Below are 16,082 nucleotides of genomic sequence, written 5' to 3' on the forward strand. Positions count from 1 at the left end.
GTCCGCCTTCCATTGCAACAGGAACATATTGCTGATAAGCAATAAAACATTACTGCCAGAAACTTGGCACTTTCCTAATGTATCCTTCCTTCAGAAACATGGTCTTTATAACAGCTGTAAATGAGATAGACCAAAAACACGACACCCTACACTCAGACATTTGTTTCTAGCGACATATAAAGTAAAATCTTCTTTCAAAGCTATTTATGGTATATTCTCTTTGTGTTTTTGTATTGTTAACCAATTGTATGTCTGCACTTTTTATCCAGTTCTTTTTTATTAAGGTATGGAATTGTTGTCCAAACCAATTCACTTGGCAAGAAAATACTGTAATACCCTATTCTCTGAATTTCTCCCCAAGCAAACAAAGGTGCAGTTCAAGGTTTCACCCCGAACTGTGATTCTTGCTACAGACATTTTATGTTTCAGAAAACAATCATTCTTTCATGTATCCCAGAAGGCTTGACAATATGATGTGAAGTAAACACTGGATTGACAAAACTTCGATCATCCCTTACTGTACGAAAGTGGATTTTTATCTGGCTCTGTGGCGCAATGGATAGCGCATTGGACTTCTAAGTGAATTGGCAAAGTCATTTAAAGGTTGTGGGTTCGAATCCCACCAGAGTCGAATTTTTTACTTTCTTATTCTAACAAGGAACATTATGCATGTGAGGAATGTTTATTTTTGGCCGATGCTTTAATCTTAGTATTTGACCCAAGTTGAACCTATGTATCTAATACAGCATGCAACTGAATCGAAAGCAGTCTGCCTTCCATTGCAACAGGAATATATTGCTCATAAGCAATACAACATTACTGCCACAAACTTGGCACTTTCCTAATGTATCCTTCCTTCAGAAACATGGTCTTTATAACAGCTGTAAATGAGATAGACCAAAAACACGACACCCTACACTCAGACATTTGTTTATAGCGACATATAAAGTAAAATCTTCTTTCAAAGCTATTTATGGTATATTCTCTTTGTGTTTTTGTATTGTTAACCAATTGTATGTCTGCACTTTTTATCCAGTTCTTTTTTATTAAGGTATGGAATTGTTGTCCAAACCAATTCACTTGGCAAGAAAATACTGTAATACCCTATTCTCTGAATTTCTCCCCAAGCGAACAAAGGTGCAGTTCAAGGTTTCACAAAGAAGTGTGATTCTTGCTACAGACATTTTATGCTTCAGAAAACAATCATTCTTTCATGTATCCCAGAAGGCTTGATAATGTGATGTGAAGTAAACACTGGATTGACAAAACTTCGATCATCCCTTACTGTACGCAAATGGATTTTTATCTGGCTCTGTGGCGCAATGGGTAGCGCGTTGGACTTCTAAGTGAATTTGCAAAGTCATTCAAAGGTTGTGGGTTTGAATCCCACCAGAGTCGCATTTTTTACTTTCTTATTCAAACAAGGAACATTATGCATGTGAGGAATGTCTATTTTTGGCCGATGCTTTAATCTTAGTATTTGACCCAAGTTGAACCTATGTATCTAATACACCATGCAACTGAATCAAAAGCAGTCTGCCTTCCATTGCAACAGGAACATATTGCTCATGAGCAATACAACACCACTGCCAGAAACCTTGCACTTTCCTAATGTATCCTTCCTTCAGAAACATTGTCTTTATAATAGCTGTAAATGAGATAGACCAAAACACGACACCCTACACTCAGACATTTGTTTCTAGCGACATATAAAGTAAAATCTTCTTTCAAAGCTATTTATGGTATATTCTCTTTGTGTTTTTGTATTGTTAACCAATTGTATGGCTGCACTTTTTATCCAGTTCTTTTTTATTAAGGTATGGAATTGTTGTCCAAACCTATTCACTTGGCAAGAAAATACTGTAATACCCTATTCTCTGAATTTCTCCCCAAGCGAACAAAGGTGCAGTTCAAGGTTTCACACAGAAGTGTGATTCTAGCTACAGACATTTTATGTTTCAGAAAACAATCATTCTTTCATGTATCCCAGAAGGCTTGATAATGTGATGTGAAGTAAACACTGGATTGACAAAACTTTGATCATCCCTTACTGTACGCAAGTGGATTTTCATCTGGCTCTGTGGCGCAATGGATAGTGCGTTGGACTTCTAAATAAATTGGCAAAGTCATTCAAAGGTTGTGGGTTCGAATCCCACCAGAGTAGCATTTTTTACTTTCTTATTCAAACAAGCAACATTATGCATGTGAGGAATGTTTATTTTTGGCCGATGCTTTAATCTTAGTATTTGACCCAAGTTGAACCTATGTATCTAATACAGCATGCAACTGAATCAAAAGCAGTCCGCCTTCCATTGCAACAGGAACATATTGCTGATAAGCAATAAAACTTTACTGCCAGAAACTTGGCACTTTCCTAATGTATCCTTCCTTCAGAAACATGGTCTTTATAACAGCTGTAAATGAGATAGACCAAAAACACGACACCCTACACTCAGACATTTGTTTATAGCGACATATAAAGTAAAATCTTCTTTCAAAGCTATTTATGGTATAGTCTCTTTGTGTTTTTGTATTGTTAACCAATTGTATGTCTGCACTTTTTATCCAGTTCTTTTTTATTAAGGTATGGAATTGTTGTCCAAACCAATTCACTTGGCAAGAAAATACTGTAATACCCTATTCTCTGAATTTCTCCCCAAGCGAACAAAGGTGCAGTTCAAGGTTTCACAAAGAAGTGTGATTCTTGCTACAGACATTTTATGCTTCAGAAAACAATCATTCTTTCATGTATCCCAGAAGGCTTGATAATGTGATGTGAAGTAAACACTGGATTGACAAAACTTCGATCATCCCTTACTGTACGCAAATGGATTTTTATCTGGCTCTGTGGAGCAATGGGTAGCGCGTTGGACTTCTACGTGAATTTGCAAAGTCATTCAAAGGTTGTGGGTTTGAATCCCACCAGAGTCGCATTTTTTACTTTCTTATTCAAACAAGGAACATTATGCATGTGAGGAATGTCTATTTTTGGCCGATGCTTTAATCTTAGTATTTGACCCAAGTTGAACCTATGTATCTAATACAGCATGCAACTGAATCAAAAGACGTCTGCCTTCCATTGCAACAGGAACATATTGCTCATAAGCAATACAACATCACTGCCAGAAACTTTGCACTTTCCTAATGTATCCTTCCTTCAGAAACATTGTTTTTATAATAGCTGTAAATGAGATAGACCAAAAACACGACACCCTACACTCAGACATATGTTTCTAGCGACATATAAAGTAAAATCTTCTTTCAAAGCTATTTATGGTATATTCTCTTTGTGTTTTTGTATTGTTAACCAATTGTATGGCTGCACTTTTTATCCAGTTCTTTTCTATTAAGGTATGGAATTGTTGTCCAAACCTATTCACTTGGCAAGAAAATACTGTAATACCCTATTCTCTGAATTTCTCCCCAAGCGAACAAAGGTGCAGTTCAAGGTTTCACACAGAAGTGTGATTCTAGCTACAGACATTTTATGTTTCAGAAAACAATCATTCTTTCATGTATCCCAAAAGGCTTGATAATGTGATGTGAAGTAAACACTGGATTGACAAAACTTCGATCATCCCTTACTGTACGCAAGCGGATTTTCATCTGGTTCTGTGGCGCAATGGTTAGCGCGTTGGACTTCTAAATAAATTGGCAAAGTCATTCAAAGGTTGTGGGTTAGAATCCCACCAGAGTATCATTTTTTACTTTCTTATTCAAACAAGCAACATTATGCATGTGAGGAATGTTTATTTTTGGCCAATGCTTTAATCTTAGTATTTGACCCAAGTTGAACCTATGTATCTAATACAGCATGCAACTGAATCAAAAGCAGTCCGCCTTCCATTGCAACAGGAACATATTGCTGATAAGCAATAAAACATTACTGCCAGAAACTTGGCACTTTCCTAATGTATCCTTCCTTCAGAAACATGGTCTTTATAACAGCTGTAAATGAGATAGACCAAAAACACGACACCCTACACTCAGACATTTGTTTCTAGCGACATATAAAGTAAAATCTTCTTTCAAAGCTATTTATGGTATATTCTCTTTGTGTTTTTGTATTGTTAACCAATTGTATGTCTGCACTTTTTATCCAGTTCTTTTTTATTAAGGTATGGAATTGTTGTCCAAACGTATTCAGTTTGCAAGAAAATACAGTAATACCCTATTCTCCGAATTCATCCCTAAAGGAACAAAGGTGTAGTTCAAGGTTTCACCCAGAAGTGTGATTCTTCTACAGACATTTTATGTTTCAGAAAACAATTATTCTTTCTTGTATCACAGAAGGCTTGATAATATGATGTGAAGTAAACACTGGATTGACAAAACTTCGATCATCCCTTACTGTACTCAAGTGGATTTTCATCTGGCTCTGTGGCGCAATGGATAGCGCGTTGGACTTCTAAGTGAATTGGCAAAGTCATTCAAAGGTTGTGGGTTCGAATCCCACCAGAGTCGCATTTTTTACTTTCTTATTCAAACAAGGAACATTATGCATGTGAGGAATGTTTATTTTTGGCCGATGCTTTAATCTTAGTATTTGACCCAAGTTGAACCTATGTATCTAATACAGCATGCAACTGAATCAAAAGCAGTCTGCCTTCCATTGCAACAGGAACATATTGCTCATAAGCAATACAACATCACTGCCAGAAACTTGGCACTTTTCTAATGTATCCTTCCTTCAGAAACATTGTCTTTATAATAGCTGTAAATGAGATAGACCAAAAACACGACACCCTACACTCAGACATTTGTTTCTAGCGACATATAAAGTAAAATCTTCTTTCAAAGCTATTTATGGTATATTCTCTTTGTGTTTTTGTATTGTTAACAATTGTATGTCTGCACTTTTTATCCAGTTCTTTTTTATTAAGGTATGGAATTGTTGTCCAAACCAATTCACTTGGCAAGAAAATACTGTAATACCCTATTCTCTGAATTTCTCCCCAAGCAAACAAAGGTGCAGTTCAAGGTTTCACCCCGAACTGTGATTCTTGCTACAGACATTTTATGTTTCAGAAAACAATCATTCTTTCATGTATCCCAGAAGGCTTGACAAAATGATGTGAAGTAAACACTGGATTGACAAAACTTCGATCATCCCTTACTGTACGAAAGTGGATTTTTATCTGGCTCTGTGGCGCAATGGATAGCGCATTGGACTTCTAAGTGAATTGGCAAAGTCATTTAAAGGTTGTGGGTTCGAATCCCACCAGAGTCGAATTTTTTACTTTCTTATTCAAACAAGGAACATTATGCATGTGAGGAATGTCTATTTTTGGCCGATGCTTTAATCTTAGTATTTGACCCAAGTTGAACCTATGTATCTAATACAGCATGCAACTGAATCAAAAGCAGTCTGCCTTCCATTGCAACAGGAACATATTGCTCATAAGCAATACAACATCACTGCCAGAAACTTTGCACTTTCCTAATGTATCCTTCCTTCAGAAACATTGTCTTTATAATAGCTGTAAATGAGATAGACCAAAAACACAACACCCTACACTCAGACATTTGTTTCTAGCGACATATAAAGTAAAATATTCTTTCAAAGCTATTTATGGTATATTCTCTTTGTGTTTTTGTATTGTTAAAGAAATTGTATGGCTGCACTTTTTATCCAGTTCTTTTTTATTAAGGTATGGAATTGTTGTCCAAACGTATTCAGTTTGCAAGAAAATACAGTAATACCCTATTCTCCGAATTTATCCCTAAAGGAACAAAGGTGTAGTTCAAGGTTTCACCCAGAAGTGTGATTCTTCTACAGACATTTTATGTTTCAGAAAACAATTATTCTTTCTTGTATCCCAGAAGGCTTGATAATATGATGTGAAGTAAACACTGGATTGACAAAACTTCGATCATCCCTTAATGTACGCAAGTTGATTATCATCGGGCTCTGTGGCACAATGGATAGCGCGTTGGACTTCTAAGTGAATTGGCAAAGTCATTCAAAGGTTGTGGGTTCGAATCCCACCAGCGTTGAATTTTTTACTTTCTTATTCAAACAAGGAACATTATGCATGTGAGGAATGTTTATTTTTGGCCGATGCTTTAATCTTAGTATTTGACCCAAGTTGAACCTATGTATCTAATACAGAATGCAACTGAATCAAAAGCAGTCTGCCTTCCATTGCAACAGGAACATATTGCTCATAAGCAATACAACATTACTGCCAGAAACTTGGCACTTTCCTAATGTAGCCTTCCTTCAGAAACATTGTCTTTATAATAGCTGTAAATGAGATAGACCAAAAACACGACACCCTACACTCAGACATTTGTTTCTAGCGACATATAAAGTAAAATCTTCTTTCAAAGCTATTTATGGTATATTCTCTTTGTGTTTTTGTATTGTTAACCAATTGTATGTCTGCACTTTTTATCCAGTTCTTTTTTATTAAGGTATGGAATTGTTGTCCAAACCAATTCACTTGGAAAGAAAATACTGTAATACCCTATTCTCTGAATTTCTCCCCAAGCGAACAAAGGTGCAGTTCAAGGTTTCACCCCGAACTGTGATTCTTGCTACAGACATTTAATGTTTCATAAAACAATCATTCTTTCATGTATCCCAGAAGGCTTGATAATATGATGTGAAGTAAACACTGGATTGACAAAACTTCGATCATCCCTTACTGTAGGCAAGTGGATTTTCATCTGGCTCTGTGGCGCAATGGATAGCGCGTTGGACTTCTAAGTGATTTGGCAAAGTCATTCAAAGGTTGTGGGTTTGAATCCCACCAGAGTCGCATTTTTTACTTTCTTATTCGAACAAGGAACATTATGCATGTGAGGAATGTTTATTTTTGGCCGATGCTTTAATCTTAGTATTTGACCCAAGTTGAACCTATGTATCTAATACAGCATGCAACTGAATCAAAAGCAGTCTGCCTTCCATTGCAACAGGAACATATTGCTCATAAGCAATAAAACATTACTGCCAGAAACTTGGCACTTTCCTAATGTATCCTTCCTTCAGAAACATTGTCTTTATAATAGCTGTAAATGAGATAGACCAAAAACACGACACTCTACACTCAGACATTTGTTTCTAGCGACATATAAAGTAAAATCTTCTTTCAATGCTATTTATGGTATATTCTCTTTGTGTTTTTGTATTGTTAACCAATTGTATGTCTGCACTTTTTATCCAGTTCTTTTTTATTAAGGTATGGAATTGTTGTCCAAACCAATTCACTTGGCAAGAAAATACTGTAATACCCTATTCTCTGAATTTCTCCCCAAGCGAACAAAGGTGCAGTTCAAGGTTTCACAAAGAAGTGTGATTCTTGCTACAGACATTTTATGTTTCAGAAAACAATCATTCTTTCATGTATCCCAGAAGGCTTGATAATGTGATGTGAAGTAAACACTGGATTGACAAAACTTCGGTCATCCCTTACTGTACGCAAGTGGTTTTTTATCTGGCTCTGTGGCGCAATGGATAGCTCGTTGGACTTCTAAGTGAATTTGCAAAGTCATTCAAAGGTTGTGGGTTTGAATCCCACCTGAGTCGCATTTTTTACTTTCTTATTCAAACAAGGAACATTATGCATGTGAGGAATGTCTATTTTTGGCCGATGCTTTAATCTTAGTATTTGACCCAAGTTGAACCTATGTATCTAATACAGCATGCAACTGAATCAAAAGCAGTCTGCCTTCCATTGCAACAGGAACATATTGCTCATAAGCAATACAACATCACTGCCAGAAACTTTGCACTTTCCTAATGTATCCTTCCTTCAGAAACATTGTTTTTATAATAGCTGTAAATGAGATAGACCAAAAACACGACACCCTACACTCAGACATATGTTTCTAGCGACATATAAAGTAAAATCTTCTTTCAAAGCTATTTATGGTATATTCTCTTTGTGTTTTTGTATTGTTAACCAATTGTATGGCTGCACTTTTTATCCAGTTCTTTTCTATTAAGGTATGGAATTGTTGTCCAAACCTATTCACTTGGCAAGAAAATACTGTAATACCCTATTCTCTGAATTTCTCCCCAAGCGAACAAAGGTGCAGTTCAAGGTTTCACACAGAAGTGTGATTCTAGCTACAGACATTTTATGTTTCAGAAAACAATCATTCTTTCATGTATCCCAGAAGGCTTGATAATGTGATGTGAAGTAAACACTGGATTGACAAAACTTCGATCATCCCTTACTGTACGCAAGCGGATTTTCATCTGGTTCTGTGGCGCAATGGTTAGCGCGTTGGACTTCTAAATAAATTGGCAAAGTCATTCAAAGGTTGTGGGTTAGAATCCCACCAGAGTATCATTTTTTACTTTCTTATTCAAACAAGCAACATTATGCATGTGAGGAATGTTTATTTTTGGCCAATGCTTTAATCTTAGTATTTGACCCAAGTTGAACCTATGTATCTAATACAGCATGCAACTGAATCAAAAGCAGTCCGCCTTCCATTGCAACAGGAACATATTGCTGATAAACAATAAAACATTACTGCCAGAAACTTGGCACTTTCCTAATGTATCCTTCCTTCAGAAACATGGTCTTTATAACAGCTGTAAATGAGATAGACCAAAAACACGACACCCTACACTCAGACATTTGTTTCTAGCGACATATAAAGTAAAATCTTCTTTCAAAGCTATTTATGGTATATTCTCTTTGTGTTTTTGTATTGTTAACCAATTGTATGTCTGCACTTTTTATCCAGTTCTTTTTTATTAAGGTATGGAATTGTTGTCCAAACGTATTCAGTTTGCAAGAAAATACAGTAATACCCTATTCTCCGAATTCATCCCTAAAGGAACAAAGGTGTAGTTCAAGGTTTCACCCAGAAGTGTGATTCTTCTACAGACATTTTATGTTTCAGAAAACAATTATTCTTTCTTGTATCACAGAAGGCTTGATAATATGATGTGAAGTAAACACTGGATTGACAAAACTTTGATCATCCCTTACTGTACTCAAGTGGATTTTCATCTGGCTCTGTGGCGCAATGGATAGCGCGTTGGACTTCTAAGTGAATTGGCAAAGTCATTCAAAGGTTGTGGGTTTGAATCCCACCAGAGTCGCATTTTTTACTTTCTTATTCAAACAAGGAACATTATGCATGTGAGGAATGTTTATTTTTGGCCGATGCTTTAATCTTAGTATTTGACCCAAGTTGAACCTATGTATCTAATACAGCATGCAACTGAATCAAAAGCAGTCTGCCTTCCATTGCAACAGGAACATATTGCTCATAAGCAATACAACATCACTGCCAGAAACTTGGCACTTTTCTAATGTATCCTTCCTTCAGAAACATTGTCTTTATAATAGCTGTAAATGAGATAGACCAAAAACACGACACCCTACACTCAGACATTTGTTTCTAGCGACATATAAAGTAAAATCTTCTTTCAAAGCTATTTATGGTATATTCTCTTTGTGTTTTTGTATTGTTAACAATTGTATGTCTGCACTTTTTATCCAGTTCTTTTTTATTAAGGTATGGAATTGTTGTCCAAACCAATTCACTTGGCAAGAAAATACTGTAATACCCTATTCTCTGAATTTCTCCCCAAGCAAACAAAGGTGCAGTTCAAGGTTTCACCCCGAACTGTGATTCTTGCTACAGACATTTTATGTTTCAGAAAACAATCATTCTTTCATGTATCCCAGAAGGCTTGACAATATGATGTGAAGTAAACACTGGATTGACAAAACTTCGATCATCCCTTACTGTACGAAAGTGGATTTTTATCTGGCTCTGTGGCGCAATGGATAGCGCATTGGACTTCTAAGTGAATTGGCAAAGTCATTTAAAGGTTGTGGGGTCGAATCCCACCAGAGTCGAATTTTTTACTTTCTTATTCAAACAAGGAACATTATGCATGTGAGGAATGTTTATTTTTGGCCGATGCTTTAATCTTAGTATTTGACCCAAGTTGAACCTATGTATCTAATACAGCATGCAACTGAATCGAAAGCAGTCTGCCTTCCATTGCAACAGGAATATATTGCTCATAAGCAATACAACATTACTGCCACAAACTTGGCACTTTCCTAATGTATCCTTCCTTCAGAAACATTGTCTTTATAATAGCTGTAAATGAGATAGACCAAAAACACGACACCCTACACTCAGACATTTGTTTCTAGCGACATATAAAGTAAAATCTTCTTTCAAAGCTATTTATGGTATATTCTCTTTGTGTTTTTGTATTGTTAACCAATTGTATGTCTGCACTTTTTATCCAGTTCTTTTTTATTAAGGTATGGAATTGTTGTCCAAACCAATTCACTTGGAAAGAAAATACTGTAATACCCTATTCTCTGAATTTCTCCCCAAGCGAACAAAGGTGCAGTTCAAGGTTTCACCCCGAACTGTGATTCTTGCTACAGACATTTAATGTTTCATAAAACAATCATTCTTTCATGTATCCCAGAAGGCTTGATAATATGATGTGAAGTAAACACTGGATTGACAAAACTTCGATCATCCCTTACTGTGCGCAAGTGGTTTTTTATCTGGCTCTGTGGCGCAATGGATAGCTCGTTGGACTTCTAAGTGAATTTGCAAAGTCATTCAAAGGTTGTGGGTTTGAATCCCACCTGAGTCGCATTTTTTACTTTCTTATTCAAACAAGGAACATTATGCATGTGAGGAATGTCTATTTTTGGCCGATGCTTTAATCTTAGTATTTGACCCAAGTTGAACCTATGTATCTAATACAGCATGCAACTGAATCAAAAGCAGTCTGCCTTCCATTGCAACAGGAACATATTGCTCATAAGCAATACAACATCACTGCCAGAAACTTTGCACTTTCCTAATGTATCCTTCCTTCAGAAACATTGTCTTTATAATAGCTGTAAATGAGATAGACCAAAAACACAACACCCTACACTCAGACATTTGTTTCTAGCGACATATAAAGTAAAATATTCTTTCAAAGCTATTTATGGTATATTCTCTTTGTGTTTTTGTATTGTTAAAGAAATTGTATGGCTGCACTTTTTATCCAGTTCTTTTTTATTAAGGTATGGAATTGTTGTCCAAACGTATTCAGTTTGCAAGAAAATACAGTAATACCCTATTCTCCGAATTTATCCCTAAAGGAACAAAGGTGTAGTTCAAGGTTTCACCCAGAAGTGTGATTCTTCTACAGACATTTTATGTTTCAGAAAACAATTATTCTTTCTTGTATCCCAGAAGGCTTGATAATATGATGTGAAGTAAACACTGGATTGACAAAACTTCGATCATCCCTTAATGTACGCAAGTTGATTATCATCGGGCTCTGTGGCACAATGGATAGCGCGTTGGACTTCTAAGTGAATTGGCAAAGTCATTCAAAGGTTGTGGGTTCGAATCCCACCAGCGTTGAATTTTTTACTTTCTTATTCAAACAAGGAACATTATGCATGTGAGGAATGTTTATTTTTGGCCGATGCTTTAATCTTAGTATTTGACCCAAGTTGAACCTATGTATCTAATACAGAATCCAACTGAATCAAAAGCAGTCTGCCTTCCATTGCAACAGGAACATATTGCTCATAAGCAATACAACATTACTGCCAGAAACTTGGCACTTTCCTAATGTAGCCTTCCTTCAGAAACATTGTCTTTATAATAGCTGTAAATGAGATAGACCAAAAACACGACACCCTACACTCAGACATTTGTTTCTAGCGACATATAAAGTAAAATCTTCTTTCAAAGCTATTTATGGTATATTCTCTTTGTGTTTTTGTATTGTTAACCAATTGTATGTCTGCACTTTTTATCCAGTTCTTTTTTATTAAGGTATGGAATTGTTGTCCAAACCTATTCACTTGGCAAGAAAATACTGTAATACCCTATTCTCTGAATTTCTCCCCAAGCGAACAAAGGTGCAGTTCAAGGTTTCACACAGAAGTGTGATTCTTGCTACAGACATTTTATGTTTCAGAAAACAATCATTCTTTCATGTATCCCAGAAGGCTTGATAATGTGATGTGAAGTAAACACTGGATTGACAAAACTTCGATCATCCCTTACTGTACGCAAGTGGATTTTCATCTGGCTCTGTGGCGCAATGGATAGCATGTTGGACTTCTAAGTACATTGGCAAAGTCCTTCAAAGGTTGTGGGTTCGAATCCCACCAGAGTCGCATTTTTTACTTTCTAATTCAAACAAGGAACATTATGCATGTGAGGAATGTTTATTTTTGGCCGATGCTTTAATCTTAGTATTTGACCCAAGTTGAACCTATGTATCTAATACAGCATGCAACTGAATCAAAAGCAGTCCGCCTTCCATTGCAACAGGAACATATTGCTGATAAGCAATAAAACATTACTGCCAGAAACTTGGCACTTTCCTAATGTATCCTTCCTTCAGAAACATGGTCTTTATAACAGCTGTAAATGAGATAGACCAAAAACACGACACCCTACACTCAGACATTTGTTTCTAGCGACATATAAAGTAAAATCTTCTTTCAAAGCTATTTATGGTATATTCTCTTTGTGTTTTTGTATTGTTAACCAATTGTATGTCTGCACTTTTTATCCAGTTCTTTTTTATTAAGGTATGGAATTGTTGTCCAAACCAATTCACTTGGCAAGAAAATACTGTAATACCCTATTCTCTGAATTTCTCCCCAAGCAAACAAAGGTGCAGTTCAAGGTTTCACCCCGAACTGTGATTCTTGCTACAGACATTTTATGTTTCAGAAAACAATCATTCTTTCATGTATCCCAGAAGGCTTGACAATATGATGTGAAGTAAACACTGGATTGACAAAACTTCGATCATCCCTTACTGTACGAAAGTGGATTTTTATCTGGCTCTGTGGCGCAATGGATAGCGCATTGGACTTCTAAGTGAATTGGCAAAGTCATTTAAAGGTTGTGGGTTCGAATCCCACCAGAGTCGAATTTTTTACTTTCTTATTCTAACAAGGAACATTATGCATGTGAGGAATGTTTATTTTTGGCCGATGCTTTAATCTTAGTATTTGACCCAAGTTGAACCTATGTATCTAATACAGCATGCAACTGAATCGAAAGCAGTCTGCCTTCCATTGCAACAGGAATATATTGCTCATAAGCAATACAACATTACTGCCACAAACTTGGCACTTTCCTAATGTATCCTTCCTTCAGAAACATGGTCTTTATAACAGCTGTAAATGAGATAGACCAAAAACACGACACCCTACACTCAGACATTTGTTTATAGCGACATATAAAGTAAAATCTTCTTTCAAAGCTATTTATGGTATATTCTCTTTGTGTTTTTGTATTGTTAACCAATTGTATGTCTGCACTTTTTATCCAGTTCTTTTTTATTAAGGTATGGAATTGTTGTCCAAACCAATTCACTTGGCAAGAAAATACTGTAATACCCTATTCTCTGAATTTCTCCCCAAGCGAACAAAGGTGCAGTTCAAGGTTTCACAAAGAAGTGTGATTCTTGCTACAGACATTTTATGCTTCAGAAAACAATCATTCTTTCATGTATCCCAGAAGGCTTGATAATGTGATGTGAAGTAAACACTGGATTGACAAAACTTCGATCATCCCTTACTGTACGCAAATGGATTTTTATCTGGCTCTGTGGCGCAATGGGTAGCGCGTTGGACTTCTAAGTGAATTTGCAAAGTCATTCAAAGGTTGTGGGTTTGAATCCCACCAGAGTCGCATTTTTTACTTTCTTATTCAAACAAGGAACATTATGCATGTGAGGAATGTCTATTTTTGGCCGATGCTTTAATCTTAGTATTTGACCCAAGTTGAACCTATGTATCTAATACAGCATGCAACTGAATCAAAAGCAGTCTGCCTTCCATTGCAACAGGAACATATTGCTCATGAGCAATACAACACCACTGCCAGAAACCTTGCACTTTCCTAATGTATCCTTCCTTCAGAAACATTGTCTTTATAATAGCTGTAAATGAGATAGACCAAAACACGACACCCTACACTCAGACATTTGTTTCTAGCGACATATAAAGTAAAATCTTCTTTCAAAGCTATTTATGGTATATTCTCTTTGTGTTTTTGTATTGTTAACCAATTGTATGGCTGCACTTTTTATCCAGTTCTTTTTTATTAAGGTATGGAATTGTTGTCCAAACCAATTCACTTGGCAAGAAAATACTGTAATACCCTATTCTCTGAATTTCTCCCCAAGCGAACAAAGGTGCAGTTCAAGGTTTCACACAGAAGTGTGATTCTAGCTACAGACATTTTATGTTTCAGAAAACAATCATTCTTTCATGTATCCCAGAAGGCTTGATAATGTGATGTGAAGTAAACACTGGATTGACAAAACTTTGATCATCCCTTACTGTACGCAAGTGGATTTTCATCTGGCTCTGTGGCGCAATGGATAGTGCGTTGGACTTCTAAATAAATTGGCAAAGTCATTCAAAGGTTGTGGGTTCGAATCCCACCAGAGTAGCATTTTTTACTTTCTTATTCAAACAAGCAACATTATGCATGTGAGGAATGTTTATTTTTGGCCGATGCTTTAATCTTAGTATTTGACCCAAGTTGAACCTATGTATCTAATACAGCATGCAACTGAATCAAAAGCAGTCCGCCTTCCATTGCAACAGGAACATATTGCTGATAAGCAATAAAACTTTACTGCCAGAAACTTGGCACTTTCCTAATGTATCCTTCCTTCAGAAACATGGTCTTTATAACAGCTGTAAATGAGATAGACCAAAAACACGACACCCTACACTCAGACATTTGTTTATAGCGACATATAAAGTAAAATCTTCTTTCAAAGCTATTTATGGTATAGTCTCTTTGTGTTTTTGTATTGTTAACCAATTGTATGTCTGCACTTTTTATCCAGTTCTTTTTTATTAAGGTATGGAATTGTTGTCCAAACCAATTCACTTGGCAAGAAAATACTGTAATACCCTATTCTCTGAATTTCTCCCCAAGCGAACAAAGGTGCAGTTCAAGGTTTCACAAAGAAGTGTGATTCTTGCTACAGACATTTTATGCTTCAGAAAACAATCATTCTTTCATGTATCCCAGAAGGCTTGATAATGTGATGTGAAGTAAACACTGGATTGACAAAACTTCGATCATCCCTTACTGTACGCAAATGGATTTTTATCTGGCTCTGTGGAGCAATGGGTAGCGCGTTGGACTTCTACGTGAATTTGCAAAGTCATTCAAAGGTTGTGGGTTTGAATCCCACCAGAGTCGCATTTTTTACTTTCTTATTCAAACAAGGAACATTATGCATGTGAGGAATGTCTATTTTTGGCCGATGCTTTAATCTTAGTATTTGACCCAAGTTGAACCTATGTATCTAATACAGCATGCAACTGAATCAAAAGACGTCTGCCTTCCATTGCAACAGGAACATATTGCTCATAAGCAATACAACATCACTGCCAGAAACTTTGCACTTTCCTAATGTATCCTTCCTTCAGAAACATTGTTTTTATAATAGCTGTAAATGAGATAGACCAAAAACACGACACCCTACACTCAGACATATGTTTCTAGCGACATATAAAGTAAAATCTTCTTTCAAAGCTATTTATGGTATATTCTCTTTGTGTTTTTGTATTGTTAACCAATTGTATGGCTGCACTTTTTATCCAGTTCTTTTCTATTAAGGTATGGAATTGTTGTCCAAACCTATTCACTTGGCAAGAAAATACTGTAATACCCTATTCTCTGAATTTCTCCCCAAGCGAACAAAGGTGCAGTTCAAGGTTTCACACAGAAGTGTGATTCTAGCTACAGACATTTTATGTTTCAGAAAACAATCATTCTTTCATGTATCCCAAAAGGCTTGATAATGTGATGTGAAGTAAACACTGGATTGACAAAACTTCGATCATCCCTTACTGTACGCAAGCGGATTTTCATCTGGTTCTGTGGCGCAATGGTTAGCGCGTTGGACTTCTAAATAAATTGGCAAAGTCATTCAAAGGTTGTGGGTTAGAATCCCACCAGAGTATCATTTTTTACTTTCTTATTCAAACAAGCAACATTATGCATGTGAGGAATGTTTATTTTTGGCCAATGCTTTAATCTTAGTATTTGACCCAAGTTGAACCTATGTATCTAATACAGCA

The 16,082-nt window shown here is 36.3% G+C and overlaps 8 non-coding genes across 8 annotated transcripts; all 8 read left to right on the forward strand.

The window, feature by feature from the left end:
* Window positions 1-541: 541 nt before the first annotated feature.
* Window positions 542-631, forward strand: TRNAR-UCU (transfer RNA arginine (anticodon UCU)). The gene is given in 2 exon segments: window positions 542-578; window positions 596-631. It is a non-coding gene; the product is annotated as a tRNA-Arg (tRNA).
* Window positions 632-1,308: 677 nt separating this feature from the next.
* TRNAR-UCU (transfer RNA arginine (anticodon UCU)) lies at window positions 1,309-1,398 on the forward strand. The gene is given in 2 exon segments: window positions 1,309-1,345; window positions 1,363-1,398. It is a non-coding gene; the product is annotated as a tRNA-Arg (tRNA).
* A 2,976-nt stretch (window positions 1,399-4,374) lies between these two features.
* TRNAR-UCU (transfer RNA arginine (anticodon UCU)) lies at window positions 4,375-4,464 on the forward strand. Its single transcript is given in 2 exon segments — window positions 4,375-4,411; window positions 4,429-4,464. It is a non-coding gene; the product is annotated as a tRNA-Arg (tRNA).
* A 676-nt stretch (window positions 4,465-5,140) lies between these two features.
* Window positions 5,141-5,230, forward strand: TRNAR-UCU (transfer RNA arginine (anticodon UCU)). Its single transcript is given in 2 exon segments — window positions 5,141-5,177; window positions 5,195-5,230. It is a non-coding gene; the product is annotated as a tRNA-Arg (tRNA).
* Window positions 5,231-6,674: 1,444 nt separating this feature from the next.
* TRNAR-UCU (transfer RNA arginine (anticodon UCU)) lies at window positions 6,675-6,764 on the forward strand. Its single transcript is given in 2 exon segments — window positions 6,675-6,711; window positions 6,729-6,764. It is a non-coding gene; the product is annotated as a tRNA-Arg (tRNA).
* Window positions 6,765-8,974: 2,210 nt separating this feature from the next.
* Window positions 8,975-9,064, forward strand: TRNAR-UCU (transfer RNA arginine (anticodon UCU)). Its single transcript is given in 2 exon segments — window positions 8,975-9,011; window positions 9,029-9,064. It is a non-coding gene; the product is annotated as a tRNA-Arg (tRNA).
* Window positions 9,065-12,808: 3,744 nt separating this feature from the next.
* Window positions 12,809-12,898, forward strand: TRNAR-UCU (transfer RNA arginine (anticodon UCU)). Its single transcript is given in 2 exon segments — window positions 12,809-12,845; window positions 12,863-12,898. It is a non-coding gene; the product is annotated as a tRNA-Arg (tRNA).
* Window positions 12,899-13,575: 677 nt separating this feature from the next.
* On the forward strand, window positions 13,576-13,665 carry TRNAR-UCU (transfer RNA arginine (anticodon UCU)). Its single transcript is given in 2 exon segments — window positions 13,576-13,612; window positions 13,630-13,665. It is a non-coding gene; the product is annotated as a tRNA-Arg (tRNA).
* Window positions 13,666-16,082: the final 2,417 nt, after the last annotated feature.

The sequence above is a fragment of the Ambystoma mexicanum genome (assembly GCF_040938575.1).
Source record: "Ambystoma mexicanum isolate Mex_15411 chromosome 12 unlocalized genomic scaffold, UKY_AmexF1_1 Mex_chr12_unloc.1, whole genome shotgun sequence".
In the NCBI taxonomy this organism is placed as follows: Eukaryota; Metazoa; Chordata; class Amphibia; order Caudata; family Ambystomatidae; genus Ambystoma; species Ambystoma mexicanum.